This window comes from Gracilinanus agilis, chromosome 4, assembly GCF_016433145.1.
Source record: "Gracilinanus agilis isolate LMUSP501 chromosome 4, AgileGrace, whole genome shotgun sequence".
In the NCBI taxonomy this organism is placed as follows: Eukaryota; Metazoa; Chordata; class Mammalia; order Didelphimorphia; family Didelphidae; genus Gracilinanus; species Gracilinanus agilis.
Window position 1 is genome coordinate 499,637,971 of NC_058133.1, and position 6,441 is coordinate 499,644,411.

The following is a 6,441-nucleotide window of genomic DNA, read 5'->3' on the forward strand; positions in this document are numbered from 1 at the left end:
AATAAAAATGACCATTCTACCCAAATTAATTTATTTATTTAGTGCCATACCTATCAAACTACAAAAAAACTTTTTTACTGAATTAGAAAAAAACTATAACAAAGTTCATTTGGAAGAACAAAAGATCAAGAATATCAAGGGAAATAATGAAAAAAACCGTGAAGGAAGGAGACCTAGCAGTACCAGATATTAAACTATACTATAAAGCAGTGGTCATCAAAACAATATGGTACTGGCTAAGAGACAGAAGGGAGGATCAGAGGAATAGACTTGGGGTAAGTGACATCAGCAAGACAGTATATGATAAACCCAAAGAGCCCAACTTTTGGGACAAAAATCCACTATTTGACAAAAACAGCTGGGAAAATTGGAAAACAATTTGGGAGAGATTAGGTTTAGATCAACATCTCACACCCTACACCAAGATAAATTCAGAATTGGTGAATGACTTGAATAAAAGAAGGAAACTAAGTAAATTAAGTGAACACAGAATAGTATACTTGTCAGATCTCTGGGAAAGGAAAGATTTTTTTAAACCCTTACCTTCCTTCTTGGAGTCAATACTGTGTCTTGGCTCCAAGGCAGAAGAGTGGTAAGGGTAGGCAATGGGGGTCAAATGACTTGCCAAGGGTCACACAGCTGGGAAGTGTCTGAGGCCAAAGTTGAACCTAGGACCTCCCATCTCTAGACCTGACTCTCAATCCACTGAGCTACCCAGCTGCCCCTGAAAGGAAAGATTTTTAAACAACAAACTGGGAAAAAATCTTTATAATAAAAAACTCTGACAGAGGTCTAATTACTCAAATATACAAGGAGCTATATCAATTGTATAAAAAAAATCAAGCCATTCCCCAGTTGATAAATGGGCAAGGGACATGAATAAGCCTATACTGTTTAACTGAATCCCTCACCCAACCTGAAGTCTATAATGGGGATAATTTGAGGAAAGGTGTGTGGTAAAAGGGGATTTTGAAAGGAGCTTGTCAGGGACTTGCTAGGTAGGTAAATGGGTTACAGGTAGGCTGGAATAAGGAGATTCAGGATATAATATGGGGCTGAAGTCAAGGAGCATAGCACTGAAGGGAACAAAGATCTTCAGGGAGAAGGAAAATTAATCTAAACAGGCAAAGACAGCAGAGCTTATAGACTAGGACTTAGACTTAAAGACAAACTGAAGGAAATAGACTGAACTGAAATTAACTACAGGCTTTAGTTAATTTCACAGGAAGGGACTTGTTTTGAAGTTACACCTTCCTTCAAGATGGATAGCCCGGCTTCCCTTCAAGCCCAGAGTATGTTGATTCTTTCCCTTTTCTTCCCTCTCTTACTAATTAAATGACAAAGTAACTAACAGGTCTGTTGAAACACAAAAGGGTTTATTGTCTTTAAGGATGATTTGTCAGGAAGGTGGATAGAGGAAGCCCCAACAGTTGTTTACAGGAACCTCAGGCGGGGGAAGGGGGGCAGAGATGGAGTCTGAGAAAGGTCCTGCCTTAGCTCAGCTCTCAAGGTGCTCTTGATGTCTAAAGGGAATAAAATGATGACTAACCAATTTCTTTAGATAAAATACTGCCAAATTATAGTTAAACCCTCACAGATTTGAACTACTCTCTAATTTACTCTCCTTATTAACTTCACAGACATTTAAGGTAAGGGAAGGAAGGTAGGAAATAAGATAGGATATGGAAATATAAAGGGTTTATCTAAACTAACAATTCTTAAATAAATATTCCAAAGCTAGGCTAAAATTTCAATTCTTCAGATAGGCAAGGAAGCAGCTCAGTTGATCTGACCCTCTCTCCACGAGATTCCCAAACCAACTGAAACTCCCCTCAAGATTCTAAACTCCTAACTGATTTCAGAACTCAGCCAAAGCTTGAAAAAACTATCATGACCCCCTCTCTCTATACTACAAGTCCCACTGTTTCTGTTTGGAATGTGGGGTTGAAATTTTCAGTGTTGCATAAACCCACACCAGGATTACCTGGTATAGCAATTAAAATTATCTCAATAGATTGATTTTTCTTAATTTTAAAATAATTGATTAGTTTCTCAATCAAGATATCCTAATTGTGTTCAAATTCTTGACCATCACAAGACAAACAGAAACTCCTGGACCAGGTACATATATACATTTTGGAGAATTCATTATTCAACCCCTTCCTTGAGCATCCTGAGACATCTTTAATTGGTACTAGCTAATTAAAAAGTGGTCCATCAGACCTTCATCCCTTCCCCAAAATGGCAGATGAAGTTTTGCACATAGGCAGGAAATGTATTATTATAGAACTTTTTCTGTTAGGTTGTGAAAGGACCACATTCTCCAGGACAAAGAAAATGCAAAAATCTATAAACTGAATAGAGCCAGGTCTCTGGAATTCTCCCTAATATAGCCTTTATAATCTAGGAGCCAAATATAAAAATAATACAGTGTATAAAAAAATAAATTCTCACACTGGGATCCTGAAAAGATGTCACATCTAAAGATACTAGAAAAAGAAATGTCAGTTGTCTAGTAGTTAAAACATTATAAAAGGGTTCAACTTGAAAAAAAACATGGCTGAATTAACTGACATATGATTAATAGACTGGATTTGGGCTAGCATTTAAGTGATAAGACTCACACTTTTTACATACCTTGATAAGTGGAATAGGAACAGGTAAGATTATAAAAGACATGGAGAGACTTGAAATCATATGACCAATCAGCCAGTCCGTCAATAAACATTTATTAAGCACCTATTATGTACCAGACAATGTGCTATCCCCAGGAAATACACATAGAAAAAAAAGCAAAACAGTCTCTGCCCTCCAGAATCTTATAAACTAATGGGAAACAATTCACAAAAGGAAACTGAAAAGTTTTGGGGAGAGGGCATGATGCAACCTGAAAACCCCTGAGTTTTGCCATACTCCCCACTGCTACCCCCTTACAATATGGGGGTTTTTCTATCTATCCTAAAGTTGAGATTTCTTTTAGGTGTCATCTCCTCCACTTTGATCATGAGCTTGTTGAGAGAAGGAAGCATCTCGATTCTCTGTGGGTATCCCCAGCACGTTAGCACACTGCTTAACTCATATGAAGTACTGAACAAGTGCTTTTTCATAGATTTGGATGTTCATTTGTTCATCTTCCCAAAGGATAGGATTGTATAGTCTAGTCCTAAAGTTGTGTTACATTCCTCCCACACTTGTCTTTCTCATAGTCCAGGAAACTGAATCATGGGCTCTTTAAGCCATTTGATGAAGCCTTTGGACCTCTTCTATGGAGTCCTACACTCCTAATGGAATACAATGCTAAATTTCAGTTAGGGATTAGTGAAAATTAAAATAATTTTTCCCACTCGAGTTCACAGACCCTCCTGAAATCTACCCACTGACCACTACCCAGGTCCCTTCACCTTTGGGTGTCTCAGGTTTCTCTTCTATAAAATGAAGAGGTTGGACTCAGGGACTTCTATGGTCCATTTCAGCTCTAAATCTCCAATTAATAAGCCTTTCCTCCTTCCCTCTATCAGTCTCCCCATCTGAAAGATGGGCTTGATAATTCCCTCAAGGCTCAATCACCAGTTGGTTGTGGGGAAAGTGCTTTCTTTGGAAACTAAGAAAGTTCTAGAAAAGGTGGAGATGGTATCTGCCTTCTGTTTTCGCTGCCCTCAATAGCATCTCTTTACCAACCTCTTTGCTCCATCTAGTGGCAAGTGATAAGCCCAACAATCATCCTTCCAAGGATCTTACTCTCCTCCTGAGGGTCACCCTTACCCCTTCCTTAGCCTTCAGTCTGCAGATTTGATCTACATTAAAGACCAGCTGCATGTGAGCTGAAATGACCTCCAAGTAGCTGCCCACAGGGCAGCATTTCAGTCTTAGCTTATACAGCGACAAGGATTGGCAAGTGCCATAAGGCAGCATGGTAAACGTGGAAAGAATGCTGGGATTAGAGTCAGGACCTGGATTCAAACCCCAGTTCTTCTTCTTCTAAGCCACATGACCTTGGGCAAGTCACTTTAACTTCTTTTGGAGCTTGGTTTCCTCATCTCTAACAGTCTCTGCAGTGCCTTCCAGTTTTAGATCTATGGTCCATTCCAGAGTAAGAAACCTTGGAGCAAGAGGAAGTGGGCAGGGCAGCCTTCCTCAGGTGGTCTGGGCTTAAACTTCATAAAACTGGAAGAATATTGTCAATTCTACCTCCATAATCTCTGATACATCCATCCTCCTCTCTCCACCCCCATAGACCCCCACTCTAGTTACAGCTCAGGTTCCTCATCAACAAAAGGAAGAGGTTGGACTTAATGACTTCCATGGTCCCTTCGAGCTCTAAATCTCCAATCAATAATAAGCCTTTCCTCCTGCCCTCTTTCATTCTCTTCATCTGAAAGAAGGGTATGATAAGGCCCCCAAGGCTTGATCACTGGTTGGTTGGGCACCTCTTATTTGAACTTGATCTCCTCTTATATGAATGGCTTCAATTAGCCTTTTAATTATTTCTAATCCTTCTCTCAGTATTTCTCTTTTTGTAGTTACTTGTATCTCTTTTGTGGACCCCAAAAGAAGAAGCTCCTCGAGGGAAGGAACTGTTTAGTTGGGATCTAATGGCTCCACAGCATTAGCAGGGCACCCTGCATGGAATAGGGAAATGTTGGACAAATAACATCTCTCCCCTTCCTTTTTTCTTCCCTTCTATTCCCTACTGCCCCCTCCTCTTCTCCATTATCTCTCTAACTTCTCCATCTTCTTTCCCTCCTTTTATCGCCCAGACACCCAGGTGTCTTCTTTCTTCTGCAGGCTGCCATCTCGACTCTATAGACTCTACTCACTTCATCTCTTCTGCCCTCTCCTGTACAATTCCCCTTTATGTGTTGGGCTCCCCCTTTCTGCTTATCTTTGAATTCCAGGCTGGCACATAGTAAGCATTTTAATAAATGCTTGTTAAACTGACCTGCTCTTATGGCTTCCTTCTCTTTCCACCTCCTTCTCCTTGACCTTTACTTCTACTGTTACCTTTTTTCTTCTTTTCTATATCCATCTTTCTATCTCTCTCTCTATCTCTCCCTCTCTGTCTCTATCTCTGTCTTTGTCTCTGTCTCCCTATCTCTCTCTCACTGTCTCTCTGTCTCTCTCTACCTCTCTCATTCTTTCTTTCTCTCTCACTCTTTCCTCTTTCTCTGTATCTCTCTCTATCTCTGTCTTTGTCTCTATCACTATCTCTCTCTGTATCTCCCCTTGTCTCTCTCTCTCTCTCTCTCTTTCTCCTCCTCCTCCCTCTGTGTATCTCTGTTGGCCTCTCTGACTTTGTCTCTGTCTCTATATTTCTGTTTCTCTCTGTCTCTGCCTGTCTCTCTCCCTGTCTCTATCTCTGTCACTGTCACTTTCTCTCTCTTCTTCTTTTGTTCCCTCTTTCCTCATCTCAAATGAGATAGCATTGGTAGAGCACTTAGCACAGTGGTTGGCACCACTATTTAAATACTTATTCCTCAATAATGCAAGGATCCAGGACAGCTCCAAGGGACATAACCAAAAAGGGCCATAGAAAGACCTGACAAAGTCTGAATGCAGACTCAAGCCTCCTGTTCTTCACTTGATTTCCTCCGTGAATTTGTCTCTAGTCAAAGCAATGGGTGTCTTCTTTCCCAAAATGACAAACATAGATATATGTATTGTATGACCACACATGTGGTCAGCTAGAGCACATTACCTGTTGGTAATATGGGGAAGGGATGTGAGAGAGGGAGAGAACAAGGATCACAACATGTCAGAAAATGATTATTAAAAATTATATTTGTATGTAAGCTGGGAAAAATAAAAAATAATTTAAAATACTTCTTCCCTTCCATTTTCCCCCTTTCCTTCTCTTTTCTCTCTTCCTGGCAAGTCAAAAGTATCCATGGGGTCACCAGGTCCAACCAAGCACCAGAACCAACCAACCTGGGGCAGCTACAGGACTCCCCTGTCCTGGCACATCCCTAGCCAAGTAGAGAGTTAACCATCAGAAGAATATCTGAGACAAGAGCTGGGAGGAGTTCCTGAACCTGAGAGCTGTGGACTCCCGAAGTAGAAATGTAAAGTCTTCTTCAGTGTTGAGAACTGCCTTCTGGACAAAGCAGACCTTCTCTCCTCCCAGGGCAAAGTTCCCAGGGTGATGGGACTGAAGATGGTGTCGGCAGAGTCTCTCCAATAGATGCCCCCCCCAAAACAGGTAGGAGAAATCAGTCTCTCCCATGATGCTGTGCTAAGCTCTGGAGACACAAATACAAGCAAGATGGTGGATCTGGAGAGAGCCCAGAGGTGAGTGAGGAAAAGCACGACCAGGCTCGTCCTAAAATGGTAGTCCTGGAGGGAGATCAGAGATGTGCTAGTAACTATTTAATAACTAGCTGTGGATCATCTAGGTGGCTTAGTGGATAGAGAGCCAGCTCTAACTATGGGAAGTTCTGGATTCAA